Source organism: Globicephala melas, chromosome 2 (genome assembly GCF_963455315.2).
Source record: "Globicephala melas chromosome 2, mGloMel1.2, whole genome shotgun sequence".
Classification (NCBI taxonomy): domain Eukaryota; kingdom Metazoa; phylum Chordata; class Mammalia; order Artiodactyla; family Delphinidae; genus Globicephala; species Globicephala melas.
Window position 1 is genome coordinate 78,789,530 of NC_083315.2, and position 17,568 is coordinate 78,807,097.

The 17,568-nt window shown below is 38.6% G+C and overlaps 1 protein-coding gene across 1 annotated transcript in view; it reads right to left on the minus strand.

Annotated features, from left to right (window-relative positions):
* UNC13C (unc-13 homolog C) overlaps nucleotides 1–17,568 on the minus strand; it is a 576,706-nt gene that overhangs the window by 163,588 nt on the left and 395,550 nt on the right. The window lies entirely within an intron of this gene.

Genomic DNA, 17,568 nt, shown 5'->3' on the forward strand with positions numbered 1-17,568 from the left:
AGACCTCACAGCTGGGGTGCCCAGTAAGCGGTTCAAACTGCTCACTCCCCAGGGAGGATCTCCAAGCCTGTGTAAGCATCCCCCTTCTTTGTCCCTTCCTAGGGGTGCAGGTCCTGCCTGACCTGATCGCTTTCTTTCCCTTCCAACCTGACTCCCTGTGGATCTTTCTTTTCGGCGTTTGTTGTAGAAGAGTCTTTCTGCCAGTCTCCAGTTTGTCTTCAGTGAGAACTGCTCCACATGTACGTGAATTTTTGATGTGTTCATGCGGGGGGAGGTGAGCTCAGTGTCTTCCTACTCCTCCATCTTGATCTCCTCTGGGATGGTACTTCTTCAGCCTCATGTGTAAGCGGTGATTCTCCCGTGCTTGTCGTTTTCCTGCCTGCATATGACTTACCACTGGTTGCTTCTCTTTGCCTCTGAAGAATCTTCACACATACCTCCACCCCATAACCTTGTGCCCAGCTTTCATTCATTTTGCTTTCTGCCTCTGTGTTTCTCTAAGCCCGAGAAGTGGTTCTTGGTCATCATTTTGTGGCACCCTTCCATCTATACAGTGATTTATGAGGTGTGACGCAATGAAGATTTTATTCATCATAATGATGCTACTAAAGTTTATAGATAAGTTACTTCACTCTTTTTAAAAGAAGAAACTATTATTTTAGGTCTTGTATTATGATTATATTATAATAAATAGTATTTTATTTTAAAATATATTAAAATAATTTCACTCATACTCTCTTAATGCTAAAGTTGTTCCTACTGGGAGAGAAATGGCTGGAGTTTCCTGCAGCACATGCCGTTTGTGTAGCTAGTCAGCCTCAGCTCTAGTTGGACCTATTTAGAAGTCAGGATTAGCATTTTGGAGCACTCCAATGACAAGTAGTGTACAGTGCCCTGAAGTCCCTTGGGGAGTTGGAGAAGAGGGTTCCCAACACAGAGCACAGCACAGTGGACTCACCTTCTCCAGCAGACATCTCTGTTCTGTCTCCAAAGTGCCTCTCATGCTCCAACCTGCTCTCTCCAGCATCAGACTGTCACCAGGTATAATCTCTGTCTTCCTCTCCCACTAAGCTTCTAGAAATGCCCTCTTCTTGCCCCTTTTCAGCTCTTTTGCCATCTTGAATAGCCCATCGTTATGAGATTGATATAAGTCCGAGGTTACACCACCACAAGCCACTCACAGGTAGTTTCTTAATAGGGTGAAAACTATGTGCATCTTGTTTCTATTATGCTTTCAGGGTCTGCTCTAAAGCACAAAGCGACTTTAAACAGGGCCTTTTCCCTTCTTCTCAAGTTATAACCAGGCATCATACATAGTCTATAACTGGCAGTCATCCCAAGAGAACCAACAGGAGGTCGGTCATTCGTTCAGAGCTTTCCCTGGAATGTCTCCAAATTAAAAAACATGGCAAAAGCATGGTTTCTGGGCTCCTTATCAGGAGAAAGCTTCTGGAAAGCTGGTTTATACCAATTGCCATCACCTTCCTGGGTTTTCACTGTTGCCAAAACATTCTCACTTGCTGGGTATTGTGGATCTCCAAACAAAGACAAAGTTTCTTGATCAAAATATTAACCCAGAAGCTACAGATATTTGTATTCTTTGATTCCATCTGTATATCTGCAGGCACTGTTGCACTTGTGATTGATTTGATTTGATTTAATGAGGAGAGTCAATTTAAAAGTTCCACAAATAAAGTCAAGTAGTTTAGATAATGTTCATGTATTGCTAAATCATCTTGTCTTCTTTAATACCTACCAGGGGCTGCAAGGCAGCAATTAGGATCTTACGGCCAAGATATTTAAATATTTATATTTCCCATTTGAGTTTTTCTAAACTAATTTTAACAATTACTTTCAATTTGTTATTATTAATTTTTGTTTTTTAACTAAAACTGCTAATAGGGAAGAAAACTCTGAGTTTTTGTTAGTTTTTCTTTACTTTTCTTTTTATTTTCCCCCTATCTTTTCCCAGATGAGATGTGGATAAAAGATAAATAGCAGGAAAACAACAGAGGGGAAAGTGAAGAGTTAAATACATATTTTTCATATAAGTGGTAATTTACTATGTTATGCTATTGACATATGCAAACCCATTTCTTTGTTTTCAGCAACTGCCAACTTTATTTTCTTAATTGCACTCTTACTAAATTTTCCTCCTGGCAATTATGACCTACTACAGATTTCACATTCAAATGCTCCATTCAAATACCTTGCCCAAGGGATGTGATAATTGGCCAGGAATATCTTAATTAGTTTTAAGAGAAAAAATTGTTATGTTTAAATATAACATTCTCATTATAGGTATTTAAAAATAAAGAGTTAGGTACACAAAAACAGGACCAAAATTGTGTCAAATTCCCAATTATTATTGGGGAAATTATGTCTATACTCTATTGGTATTTGAAAATTAATGAATATGGAAATAAGTCTGGATGTTCTTTTGTGGGATTTAAGTCTTACTGCTGTGTATTTGTAAATGATTCAAAAATTTTTATTTGATTACCTATCATGTTCTAGGAATGAGGATTCAACTACAAATGGGATTATAAAGTTTCCGACTCCATGAAGCTTGTTTTTAAGTTTCAGAGCAGTGTTTTTAAACTGCTGGCCCAACTCAACAATGGGTCATAAAATCAATTTAGAGCACTATAACTAAAATTTTAAAAAAATATATAGGTAATTTTAGTTAGTATATTTACATATATATATATATACACACACACACACACACACACACACATATAAATTGAAAAACAGAATAAGAAATAAATTTTGAGGGTTTATATTACCTCTACACTTGTCAAGACTCCATGTGTCATGAAACTTTTGTTTTGGTTGTGTGTGTATCTGGGTGTGTATATATACTGTGCTATTGTAAAAATGTAGTTTTTGCTTTGGATTGTGACCCAAACGCTTACAAATAGTTCCATAAAAGAAAGAGAAAAAATTAGTAAACAAGTGAACAAATAACTAGGCTAAATAAAAAGATTCAGATACAGTAAGTGTTTGAAAGAAAAAAGGGGGTGGATTTTGTGGGAGTGGAGTGAGGGATGGGATGGTCAAGGTAGGTTATGATAAGGAATGAAATGTGAACTAAGACCTGCAGGGTGGGAAAGAGCCCGCTATACAGAGAGCAGGGAAGAGCTTTAAAGGTGGAAGGAAGAGCCAATGTGAATGCCCTGCTGTAGAAGCAAATCTGGCCCAGATGAGGAATAGGCATGAGGGTGCTGTGGTTACAGATAAATGAGAGGGAAAGGGAATGAGATGCACTTGGAGGGTGAATAGATTCAGACTACACAGCATGATAAGCCATGGTTTTAAAAAAAATGGGTTTTGGTTGACTGAAAGGGGAAGATTTTGGAAGCTTTTATATGCCAGAGAAAGTCTTGATCTAATTTAAATTTGTGTGGGTTAGTCTGGATGTTATGAGCACAACGGATTAAAGGAAAGCAAGAGTGGAAATGTGCAAAATATTTAGGGGACTATTACAGCTGTCAAAGCAAAGGAGGTCTGTGGCTAGAACTAATTGGAGGTAGTGGAGATGGAGAGAAGGGTACAGAGCTAGGTATGTTTTGGAGGTAGAACAAGTATCGTTTGCTTATGGATATCTGTGTGTTGTGTCTCTGTGGATGGTGGTAGACTGAGAGAAATAAAGGAATCAAAGATAATGTCTAAAAACTATACAAATGGTGGCATCTTTTGCTGGAATGGCAAAGGCCAAGACAGGAATAGAATTTGGGTGGGGAGGTTTTAATTCTAGAGGTTCATTTTTTTTTTTTTTTTTTGGTACGCGGGCCTCTCACTGTTGTGGCCTCTTCCGTTGCGGAGCACAGGCTCCGGACACGCAGGCTCAGCGGCCATGGCTCACGGGCCCAGCCGCTCCGCGGCATGTGGGATCTTCCCGGATCGGGGCACGAACCCATGTCTCCTGCATCGGCAGGTGGACTCTCAACCACTGCGCCACCAGGGAAGCCCTAGAGGTTCATTTTTAACAGGTAATTTTGAGATCAAATAGACACAGTTTTCATCCACAGCACTGATTCAATTTTATAATTATATATTTATTTGTGTAATTATTTGCTCATTATAGAGTAAAAAGTTCCTCAAGGTGGGAGTCATGTTTATTTTTTGTGTTGTACTGATCCTTGTTTTCCCAGCACAGCGCAAGCATGCAGGGAATATCTACTGACCTAATGACATAAAGGTGTTGTTATTAATGAACACTTTTATGAATGTCAGTGATGGACTTTCCTTTGGTGATCATTTTTTTTCAAAGAAATCAAGTTTTAACAGAAGAAAATTTCTACCTGCCTAATGGTGAGGCAAGAACAATGAGATGTCTTTACAGAACCATGAAGCCAGGGTCATTGACTAGTTAATCACTTGCTTCTACACACCAGCCTTCTAGAACAGTTGTTTCTCACACTTTAGCACACATGAGATTCATTTGGAAGTCTTGTTAAAATAGGGAAAGCTGAACCTTATGCTCAGAATTTCTTATTCAGTAGGTCTGGGGTAGGGTCTGGGGATTTGCATTTCTAACCACTTCCCAGGTGATACTGGTGATGCTGGTCCAGGGGAAATCAGTGCTCTAGCAAGAAAAGGTTCTTAATCTGGGGTTCACAGATCCCTGGAAAAAGTCTACAAAAGCACTATGGGGGATTTACATACACATCCCTGAAAAGATATATACACATTTTTCATGTATATGCTATGTGCATCTTTCTGGTGATAGAGCCTGAATATTTCATCACGTACTCAAAGGCCTTCAACACTTAATTAAGAGTAGTGGTACTCAATCTTGGATATATAATAGAACTCCCTGAAGTCTTGGCTCTTCTATTCAATTGCTGTGTGACTTTGGGCAAAATACTTAACTTCTCTGTGCCTCAAGTTCTTCATGTATAAAATGGAGCTAACATAATAGTACCTACCTTATGGGCTTGTTATGAAGTTCAAATAAGTTAATATTTGCATATCATTTAGAGAAGTACTTAGTAAGTGCTAAATAGGTGATTGCTAAATAGGATTATAAACCTTAGAGTATTCTTTTTTTTAAAGTCTAGGATCCACCTCTGGTGATTCTAATGTACAGCCAGGGATGACAACCACTGCTCTGTAATGAAAAGAGAGCAAGAGATAGATGAGTGCCTTTCTTGAGAATGTGGTGTTAATTTCCTCTCAGCGTAGCAGACTTCCCTTCCCAGAGGAGCTTTGCTAGGAAACTAGAGAGGGCTAGCAAGAGCCCTAGCATCTTGGAAGTGAATTCTCTTCCTAAAACCTCAAGAGCTGGTTCATGCTGACCTTTTTTCTTGTGGTAGGGGGAGGGGCTGAAGCAAAGCAGCAGAAGGAAGAAAGTTGGTTTTATCCAAGCTGATTATTTCTTTTGTTTAAAATCAATGCAAACAATAAAAGCCTGTCCTAATATAGGAAAATGCTAACATTATAAAGAAATGATCAGAGAGGTAAATACTAACTGTGTGAGCAAACTAGCCTTCGAAATGACACCAGTGACCCTTGCTTCCTGTAGTTCATGTCCTTGTGTGCTCCCTTCTACACTGAATGTAGCTGAACTGTGTGATCAATAAGATATCGCAGAAGGGACAAAGTCTAACTTCCCAGGCTAGGTTGGAAAAGACATTGCAGTTTTCCCACCCTTTGTCTTGCGTTGTTCACTCTGGGAGAAGCTAGCTGTCACACAGAGAGGACCGTCAAGCAGTTTGTGGAGAGGAAAACAAAGAACTGAGGCCTCCCACCAACAGCCCATAGTGGCTTGACAGCCACGTGGGAGAGCCACGTGGGAGAGCCACGTGGAAATTGACTCTTCCAGCCCATCAAGCTTTCAGCAACTGCAGCCCTGGTTCCTATCTTAACTGTAACCTCACAAGAGACCCCAACCCCAAACCTCCTATTCTGCAGAAACCATGAGAGATACTACATACTGATTTATGTTTTAATTCACAAAGTTTTGGGACAATTTGTTACGCAGTGATACATAACTGATGAAGTAAACTTAAACTTTTATTTTTTAGATGCCTGAGCTGAGAGTTTCCCTTTGGCCATTTTGGTGCCACTGCAGGTGATCTGCTCATTTTATTTTTCCTAACCCTTTAAGTCCATGTAAGATACAAGGAAATGGTTAGCGAGTAAAATAGGCACACTCTATGCGGAGAGAAAGAGAACCCAGTCTCCTGCTTTGTGTTTTCCTGAGGCCTCACATCCAGAGAGAAAATAAGTAACAAGACTCTTGAGCTGTACCAAGCTCAACAGTTAGGGGTCAGCTATGCAGGACCCTAATTGAGTCGACAAAGCCTAATACTATCTTAAAAGAAAAATGCAAGAAAGCTCAAAGTTTCTTAGGAGCACAGATGGCCAGGTTGCCAATCTAAACCCCCCTGAATTGTTGGTGTCCACTACTGTTCTTTATTTCAAAACCGAATAAACCAAAGAATAATGTGAGAAACGAGTAGATTTTTCCTGGTTAAGGCTGAGTTTGGGCTGAGAGAAAATGACCATGAAGACCTTTAAGTGCTATTTATATACTGGTCATATAACAATTTGAAATAGCTGAATAGGTGTTGCTCCATCACTCGGTTCTAATAAACCAGGTTACTTGGCTTTTGGAAAATAATTTCCATCTACCTGAGGTTTTGCTGAAGTTCACCACTGTGGGTAGACAGACTTAAAAATGGTTGCACTGAACCTCAGAACATACATGGGGTGTGTCTGACAAAAATATTTGCATATGCAGCCAGAGAGATCACATCCATAGCCTAAATTAACTTAGACCTGTTTTTGCTGTGTGATTACCTTCTGAGTTGGAGATTTGGGGACCCAGAAAAAGTGGTTGATCAGTTAATTACATCCTACTCTGATATGCTCACTTCTATCCAGGGAACACAATATAGTACTCAGATCAGCATATTTTAATTAATTTTTACCAAAATCAATTATAAGGCGAGTTAGTAGGTGATTACAGGGTGAGATTAATGATAGCATTACAAACACTCCTGGTCACTTATTTTTTTCTTTCCTGTTATCTAGAAGCCAAATATTGTAGTCAGCATGTTCTAGATTAATTACACACACAGCTCATCCTCTCTGTCTATTCCAGAAAAACAAAACAAGTAGTTTCAACTTAACCATGGGGGGCAGAGAAGAGGAATTGCCAGAGAGGAAGCAACTGCGAAATGCATTTACTCTAAGTGTGAGCAGGGCTCGGGTCTCCCCAGTTGAGGTCATTTGAATGAACACTGATGCTTTCCTTTAGAGTAAAGATGAAATAAGGCAAGAAACCCCTAACTGTCTGGGAAATAACATGTTTAGAAGGTGAAAAGCAGAGTCAAATAAGCTTCATGTCTAGTTTCCATTTTATTTCCTTTTAAGTGTGTGCCCACTTCCAGCTCACCAGGGTAAGCAGGATTTAGTTTGCCGTCCCCACCCCTCCCAGTTTTAAATTTTAATGCTTTTTCTCCTTATTCTGATTTCAGGTCTTTTGGAAGGGAGAAGCAAGATGTCCCAAACACCTTAGTGTGTGCAATCTGCTGGTAAGTCCTGAGTGTACCAGGTGTTCGAGAGGATAATAAAGAAGGGGTGAGGGACTGGTGGGGAGTAAGGGGAAAACATAAGACAAGTGGAGGAAGGCAGGGCTGAAACCCATCTGTCTACCTTGGTCTTGCCCTGTTTTTTTAACATCTACTTTCACTGATTTCTATTTCCTTATTAAATTCCAGGGGGTTGGCATTTAAAGGTTTTAGACTTTAGATTATATAATTTGACAGCTAATTTTTATTAACCAGCCTGTGAAATCTGTTTGATGGCTAAAATTTGGCTCTAACTCATAGAAGTAGAATTTTACCCTATGTTTTGCATGCTGTGCTTGCTAATGTGAAATAGTTTGTCATATGTTGGGAAGCCTTTGGCTAAGGATTGAATCTCAAAGGCTTATGTGATGAAAGACATCTTGTTGAACTGGAGCTTTGATATGCTGTTGCCCAAATATCAATATGGACAATTCAAGTGATGAATAATGTACTTTAATATAGAATGGACTGGAAATTTATAGGAAGTTTTAACAATGTGCATTCCTAGGCTCTAACATAGATGAAAATCACTCTGAATCATGTAGTTAACCTGCACACACATTCATATACACATTGTTTTAGTGCACCTTGGATTTTCATTGAATAATTATTTATTGAGCCCCTACATGTGCCAGGCATCTATTAAGGACTGAATATGGTCAATGTGGACCCTTCCCTCAAAGAGGTCAAAACTTCATATAATTGAGAATGTCACTAGTAAGACCATCTATTCTACTTAATAAAAATTTTCTGTAAAATATATATGAAGCATGCTGGACAGTTAAATGTGAAAAATACTGTTATGCAAAGCCTTACCAACATCCCCAGTTAAAGTCACACGGAAAAGAAAAATAAAACATAAATAGATGGCAAAGCTAGTTATCTCCTTTCTATAACATTAGCTTTTACAGCATTATGGTTCAAAAAAAGCATTAAATGTTTCAAAATACACTGAGTTTTGCTCTATTCAAAATAATAAATAAAGATGTAAAGAAAGATGTTAACATTAGAGGAAATTTATTTGCCTTTGTTGTAATTTGACTCCAAGGCAAAAAAATGAAAAATTACTTGACATGAATGGTGTATGAGCTTCTATTTTTCCTTTGAAGAGGAGATTAAACACAATAAGCAACTTTTTCATTCTTTTCTAATGAAGGTTCACTTTCCTCTATGTTACTGAATACTCCTGGACTTTTCTTAACCTAAGAATTGTATGCCTACTTGGCTGAGTCATCAATATCTTTCCTGTCATTTTTCTCCCATTGAGTTTTGTGCTAATGGACTTGGCCCAGTCCATTCCCTTCCTCCCTTTATTTTCTTGAAAATTACTTCTCTTCTCCTTTTAAAAATTATTATTTTAATTCTTCTTTTCTTTCTCTTTACTTACAAAATTTAAAAATTGATATTTACAAATCAGTCTGCTCCTTGAACTTGTTTTTCTTTCCTAATTTGTTCTTACATAGTTGATACATCCATACCATCCCTCCACTTTAACTTTGCATTATAAGGGACATTTTTCTGACTTACTTATATATCTTCAAAAATCATTGTGCGTTCACTGGTCAGAATGGCCACCATGAAAAAGTCTACAAATAACAAATACTGGAGAGGGTGTGGAGAAAAGGGAGCCCTCCAACACTGTTGGTGGGAATGTAAATTGATACAGCCACTGTGGAGAACAGTATGGCGGTTCCTTCAAAAACTAAAAATAGGGCTTCCCTGGTGGTGCAGTGATTGAGAGTCTGCCTGCCAATGCAGGGGACACGGGTTTGTGCCCCAGTCCGGGAGGATCCCACATGTCGCAGAGCCGCTAGGCCCGTGAGCCATGGCTGCTGAGCCTGTGCGTCCGGAGACTCTGCTCCGCAGCGGGAGAGGCTACAATGGTGAGAGGCCCACATACAGCAAAGAAAAAAAAAAAAACTAAAAATAGAACTACCATACGACCCAGCAATCCCACTACTGGGCATATACCCAGAAAAGATGAAAACTCTAATTTGAAAAGAAACATGCACTCCAGTATTCATTGCAGCACTATTTACAGTAGCCAAGACATGGAAGCAACGAGAGTGTCCATCAACAGATGAATGGATAAAGATAGTGTGTGTGTATGTATACACACACACACACACACACACACACACACAGGAATATTACTCAGCCATAAAAAAGAATGCAATAATTCCATTTGCAGCAACATGGATGAACCTAGAGATCAGCATACTAAGTGAAGTAAGTCAGACAAAGACAAATATTATATCACTTATATGTGGAATCTAAAAAAATGATGCAAATGAACTTACAAGACAGAAATAGACTCACATAGATAACAAACTTGTGGATACCAAAAGGGAAAGAGAAGGGGGAGGGACAAACTAGGAGGTTGGAATTAGTAGATACAGATTACTATATATAAAATAGATAAACAACAAGGACCTACTGTATAGCACAGGGAACTATATTCAATATCATGTAATAACCTATATTGGAAAAGAATCTGAATATATACATTTAACTGAATCACTTTGCTGTATACCTGAAGCTAACACAACATTGTAAATCAGCTATATTCTAATTAAAAAAAAATCATGTGTGTTCATCTCAGCAATGGAAGAAGGCACTATGTTGATTATACATTCCCTAGATTAGTAGTTCTTAAATTTTAGCATGCATCAGAATCATGTGGAGATCTTATTTTAAAAAAAAAATCAAAAACAGATTGCTGGGCCTCAATCTGAAACAGTAGGTGTGGGGTGGGACCCAAGAATTTGCATTTCTAACATCTTCCCAGGTGATGCTGATGCTTGCTGGTCTGGGAACCACACTTTGAGAACTACTGGCCTAGTGAACCAGGAAAACTTAAGAAGTACCAGTAAATACACTTTGTTCTTTTTTTTATTTGGGGGTGTGAGGCAAATATAACACAGGATCCCTCAAATAAGCTGTCACATATAAACTGATACATCAATACAGAAGTCATGTTTCAGTTCATGGTTTGACTCATTTGACCTGCAATTTAAATGAACAGAACTGGTCTTTTTGCAATAATGAACACTGAGAGTTAGTAACCATTTACTTTTGTTTTGTTTTCATTTTTTGTCCATTAATCTAGACTTGGAATTCTGTGTGAAGATATGTCAAAACAAATTAGTGGGTTGCTGTAGAAAAGCAGGTGGGGACTGATGAACAGAGTGTGACTGGAAGAGGTATTTCACAATTTGTTAAGGAAGCAAAGCATTATAATCCTACCGTCTTCTCTTACCACACACAAATGCATGAGCAACACACACACATATACACACACACTGTTTCTGTGGGTAAATCAAAGGTATTTAGGGTTTTTTTTCCCCCACATCTGTGATTATTAAAACCTTCCTAGAACTGCTACAACCACAACATGTGGTAAAAATAATTATCGGGACTACATACTTACAAAACATTTCTCCTTTATATGAGCGATTGTAACTGGTTTGTGTGATTTGTGCCAAATTGTGACTGGAAATTTGAGTTTGGGAATGGAACGTATATCTTTGCTTTTGTCTGTTTGTAGACATAGGCTTATATTCATGCATGCATTCATTGATTCATAACATTTTTTATTAAAGGTCAGAGAAAGGGACAGTAGGAAGATTCATACAAAGACGAATGAGAGCTCAGGGCATGGTGGATGATGTATCTGTGAAGTAAAGCACATGCATAAATAGTACAATAGGAAGTATTCAATATTATGGGAGAATAGGGAAGAAGTACATACTTCTCAGGGAAAACTTGACAGAAGTAACATTTGAATTGGACTTTGAAGAATGCAAGAGTCTTTGCTGGGGATGGCAAGTAGGAGAAAGCCTGGGCGGGGGTGGGGGGCATCATGCACACCTCCTGGGGAATAAACTTGTGTAAGGATTTCAGGGAAATTTTAAACAGGTGGATGTAGGTAGAGCATATAGTATGTGTATGGAGCAAAGTACTAACCACTAGGGCTGAAATCAGGTACAGAAAGGAGAGGAGGGAGCTGGTGTAAGCTAGGCTAAGGAATCTGGACCTTATCCAGTGGTTCAGGAGGTGTCTACAAAGGAAGACCCATATCAGTGAAGGCAGAAGCAGGAAAGATGTGTCTGAACAAGAACAGCAGTAAGAATCATAGAAAGAAAAGTTACTGAAGAGAATGTCATATATAGAGCTTTTAGTACAGATGTGCTAATAGGATGCAGAGAAGAGAAGTCAACCACGATTTCCCAATTTTTAGTTGAAGCGACTGTACTGTTTATGATGCCATTTGATAATAGCAGGAATGCAGAAGTGTCTTAAAGTTGTGTTGAACTGTCTCTATGGCATTCTGGCAGCCATTGCCAAAGTACCTAAGTCTTAGCAAAAAGCTTTCAGAACAGGAAAATGACTTATTAGTCATATGAAATATAGGATAGAATTTGTTCAGGTATAAGACATTATCCACTGAAAGCTAATATTTTATCAGTGAGCATTGTATTATTTCTTTGAGTCATTCAACAGTTGCTTCTGGACAAGAGTAATATTGAAGATTCTCAACAGGATGAGGGAAAGTCACCTGTCATCTCTCCTTGGTTGAGAAATACCAACATCTCTGTTACTTATGGGAATTGCTGTACCTCTGAGGAGTGTTGCAACAGGGAAGGACACCAAACAGGTTGAGAACCACTACTGTACGAAAAGGAGGTCAGAGAGATCCTTTACAAAGGGCTCCCAATCTTGGCTCCAACCACAGTCTCTGAAGAATACAGAGGCATAGCTTTAATCTCTGTCATTCCAATAAGGTTAAGAAAGATTGAGAGGAGGAAACAGGAGACGAAAGAAATCAGTTGTTTCCAGGGAGGTTTTACTGATGGCAGAAATTAGTCAGAAGCCAGTCTTTTCTACCAAAATATGAGGATCAAGATAAATTGACAACCAGTGATTTGTGAGAGTAAACTTAAAAATCAGCAGAAAATTACTGATAGGAAGACAAGAAAGGTGACAAGTATCAAATCATAGTTTGAGGGTATGAGCTAGACCAGAAAGATGTTAAGGACAAGAATATTCTAAGGGAGGCTAGAGAAGTTCATGGGTCAATAGTTCAGTTCTTTCCGTATAGCCAAAGTGGTCAGCGAGACCAGGAGAGATGTGACCATGACTTTGTGTTCTCATTGTTTTCGTTCCTACAAGGTCAAGGTCAATGTTCTTAAATGCACAGGGTGGCCTGAGACCCGTATGTGGGTGAAGGGCAATAAAAAAAATTATAGTTCTTTGAGAGAAGGCCTCCGAAAATAAATGTAAGAGAGTAAGATATGCTAAAGATGTTCAATATGCAAATACTCAAATTCATACATCAAGAGAAGATAGTGCATGGAAACGGTGAGAGCAGAGTTAACGGCAACAGTCGTGCTTATTAGGATGATGAGACAGTGAAAGATTACAAAGGCAGTCTAACAATTTTCACCTATTGATGAGGACCAACATGATAACTAAGCAGCAGACCAGAAAGATTGGTGGTAAAAAGATAGAATGTCCAGTGTTAAAGCCTTGCTGCTACTCGGTGTGTGGTGCACTAACCAGATGCCTGGGCATCATCTCAGATTTTGGCAGAAATGGATAGAACCACCTACCCTGCCCCCCAAAAGGTCTACTCAACCAGAATCTTCATTTTAACAAGATTCCCGGGGACTACTGTACACATTAAAGTTTGAGGAGCTCTGATCTGGGAGACTTTAAATAAGGCCAGGTGAAAGATGATTGTATTCTGCATATCATAATTAATTCCATCTCTGCCTAAGTTAATTAAGTAAAACAGTCATTTTTAACTAATCTATTTTCAATGATTTTTAATTATTTTTCTATTCAAAGATTCATCTGAGAATGTGGCAAATGCTTTAGATACTCTTCTCCCATCCCATCCATCCTTACAAGCGGATGCAATTTCAGAATATGACTTAAAGCCCAGCCACAAATTCCAATTTAAGGAGTAGTATTTAAAGAATCCCAAGCACTACTCTACAGAATTATTAATTAGAAACCACCTGAATGCTTGAGGACCCAATCCACCAAATGGCTGCTATCTTGGGGCCTAGCTGGGTTTGCTTTTAATAGAGACTTTGAAGACACCCACATATGTTACACAATCAGGGCCCTGAACAGGACTGCCTTGATTGCCAGGCAACCCAGTTCTATGGATACCAAGATGACATATAAAACGTGTGCCGTCAACTGCGATTGCCAAGTAAAACTTTCAGTCACAGGCATCTAGACATTTGGGTGGTATTATAAATCATCTGAAAGTTTTTGTTTACTAAATTATAATCCTCAAGATTGTGATAATGGCTAATGTCTGAGTATTTATTATGCACTAGGAAACTATCCGCTCTTTGCCCCCATCTCTCTCTCTCTTTCTTCCTTTCTCCTTAAAATAACCTTGTAAGGTAGGTATTTTTGTCCCTCATTTTAAAATATGGAAACTGAGACTTACTTTAATAAACTGTCCAAGATCATAGCTAACAAATGAATGGAAAGTAGCGGAGCCTGAACTCACACATAGATCTAACTTACTGCAAAACCTGTATTTTTACCAGCCAGGCTAAAGACTATAAAAGCCTTTAGAATAACTGCTTTAGAAAAAAATTCTGCAAAACCAACTCTATTTCACTATAAAATGAAATATTTCATCAGGGACTTTTTTCTTCCTAAACTATCTTTTTCACAGAAAGTACATCTTTTGTGTAAAATCTGTAAAATAATTTATTCTGGTTCATTCAGCAAGTTATCACCAAAGTTTTATACTGCTCATCCAATTTGTAAGGTGATTAATGTCAAATCTGAAAACAAAATAAGATGGCTCATATAGACTGAGTAAAGTTGGGGGAAAAGTTATTTTACTTTTAAATTAAATTATTCTTTTCGTAGCAGCTGATGAGTTCATGAAGTAAAGCAAAACGCTGCATCAAAAAGCCTTAAGTCCATAAATTCTACCTCGCTTGTCTGTTGACCTGACTTCATCAGAGGTTACTTACAACTTGGGCTCAGGTGCTTTAATCATAAGACAAACTATGTAGCCCAAATTATATAACAACACAGAGTCTTTCTAGGCCAATAGCCTGAAGCACTCCTCCACAGTCAATTAATTTTAACAACATTCTATAAGGCAAATAGGGAGAGTAAGAACATTACTATCACATGCAAAAGAGCCTGCCAGAAGAATGTTTTTAAGTATATGCCCTCTATTCTGTGAGGTATTCCTAGTCCTTATTTTCTTTAACAATTATTATTCATGTCACATTTTTTAAAATGTCACAGTATGAAGCCATCTATTACATTGAAATGGTGAAAGGGAAGGACGGAGAGATAGGGAACAAATGAACATGGATTTGTAAACACTGTCCTAGGAGTTTTAAACCTTAAATGACCCCTAAAGGAGACTGTTTTGAGACTTTCACAGATCTTTCTCCATTTATATAATAATAATGCTCTCCTCCCATTAGCACCGTGATTTTGAAGTATAGTATATTTGAGGTATCATGTAATCCTCACACCAACCTGGGAACTCTTATCACCTTTTTACTGAAAGGAAAACTAAAGTTTGGAGATATTATACATTAATTGCCCAAGCTGGTGCAGCTCATAAGTGAGAAAGCTTTCTGAAACTGGGTTTCCCAGACTCAGATCTCTTGCTGCCTCCCAACTAGCAATACTAGAAATGTTTAGTTTGAATGTAAGTATCTGGCTTTGTCTGTGAGGCTCTTTGTATAAGGTTGTCCCATTTGTAATTTGATTCAAGTAAACTAACACATACTAAGCTTCTATTAAGGTTCAGTGAATACAGAAATGAGAAATACAATCTTTACACTCAAAAGCCTTCTCATCTGGTGTAGAAGATACATAAACCAGGAACTGCAATCTAAATTACTCCCTCACTATGCTCATTATGCCTTCCTGAAAATGGGTGTGAATGTGCAAACTAGTGAACTGGACACTTTAGGTGAATTGTATGGGATGTGAATTATATCTCAATACAGCTGCTATTAAAAAAATAAAATAACAAATTAAAAAAACATTAAAAAATTTGTGTTAAGGAAAGGATTCTTGTCTCCAGAAAACCTAAGATAATCACAAAATAATTACTTACCCTTGATCTTGGACCTGACTTTTAATAATACAATCTCAGCATTTTGGGATACTGCTTTTGCACAAAATTATTAACCTCTAATCAATAAACATCCAACCAAAGTTATGGTGCTTTATATGTAGCATTTCTAATTTCATTGTTGTTTCAAACAAACGTTATATTTTTTGAGATTTACATTTCCTGACATAAATATTATACTTAGTTGTCTAAAATTACTACTTATTTTTTAAAGCAAAGGTAACATAAAATAAAACATCCAATAGTTGCACAAATGTTATATAAATAAAGATAGAGGCCCTGTCCAAACGAAATGTGCACTGGTGGGCAATGCCACTGTGGAACGGTCCCAAATAGTCAAGTTCCTCTGAAACACGGGCAGGAGCGGCTCCTTGCCCATTGCCCAGCCCTCTGATCCAGTGTGAACTTTTCATTTTACAGGTGAGGACAACGAAACACGAAGGTGTTGACCTCTTAAAATATTCCCAAGATCACACAGAAAAGGATCACAAACAGAAGTCTCTACTGCTTTTTCTACCACTACACTGAGTTGGGATTAACTGGTAAAGTCTTTACTGATGCAACACATAGTTATCAAGTAGTTTCTATTTTCTAGCCTTCATTCTAGGCAATATAGATATGTTGATAAAAATCACAGGCAAAAAATTTGCACTGTGGCAAGGAAGACAGATAAGAAGCCCGAGTAAACAAGTAAATAAAGGATAGTAATTAGTTGCTATGCAGAGGATTAAGATAAGGTTATTCATGGAGGTGACTTTAGCTCCTGAGCCCTACATGGCTGCTTGTGAAGAGTGGTGGGAAAAGAAATCCAGGCAGTAAACGAGCTGATGAAAAGGTTGTGGTTGGTAGGAGGCAGAGGTAGAGAAAGCAGGATTGATCAATACAATGGAGAAGGAACGCTTCACTGCGGAATAAGGAGTTTGCATCTCTGAGCAAGTTCTGGTATAATTTTAAGGATAAGTCCTAATTTATCTAATTAGGTGGTAGACCCAGACTTTACCCGAAAATCAGGTATTAAAATCTATTGTGTACCTTCTTTTTCAAATAAGGAAAAGTACTGTATGCTTCCTCTGTGTGCCCTAGCAAGAAGCTGACATTTCAGCAACACTAAGAAAAAAACAGTGGCACAATGAGCACAAACTCAGTCATCTTCCACTCTGCGGTCCCAATGCCTGTTCTAAGCTGCCAATCTGAACAGGACATGTACCTCCTGAAATCCCCTAATGGTCTGTCGTTTCTCTTAGCAGAGAGTCAAACTCCTCATCATGGCCCACAAGGCAGCACATGCTGGTCCCTGCCAATTTCTCCAGCCTCACTTCCTGCTACCTGTTGCTCAGAGGACCAGCTGAGTTCTCTTCTCAGATGAACCCTGTGCTCACTCTACTTGTTAATGCTTTGTCCTTGACCAGGACAAGACAGAGATGCTTCTTGCTCAACTCTTCCCAAAGTGAACTCCTACTTATACTTCAGGTCTTTTTCAAGACAACACTTCCTCAGAGGAAGTTCCTCTAGAAAACCTGCCTTACCCCCTTGTCCTAAGTCTGACTTAGGAGCTTCACCTCCAGATATTCCATCATCTTTAGCACTGACCACCCCCACATTGCAACCGTCTACATATTTGCAGCTGTCTTGCATAATCTTGTTGAGGGCAGGGACCATAGCTGTCCTGTTCATTGTTGTATCTTCCATACTGAGTGCAGTCCGGGCATTAGCATCTAGGGGCTTAATACATAGTGAATAAGTGCAAAGAAAACTTTCTACTAGGTTTTAAATTCCTAGAGAGCAGGAACCCTTAGGCTGGTTAAACATACTACCTCCAACTCTAAACACAAGGTGAGTGCTCAA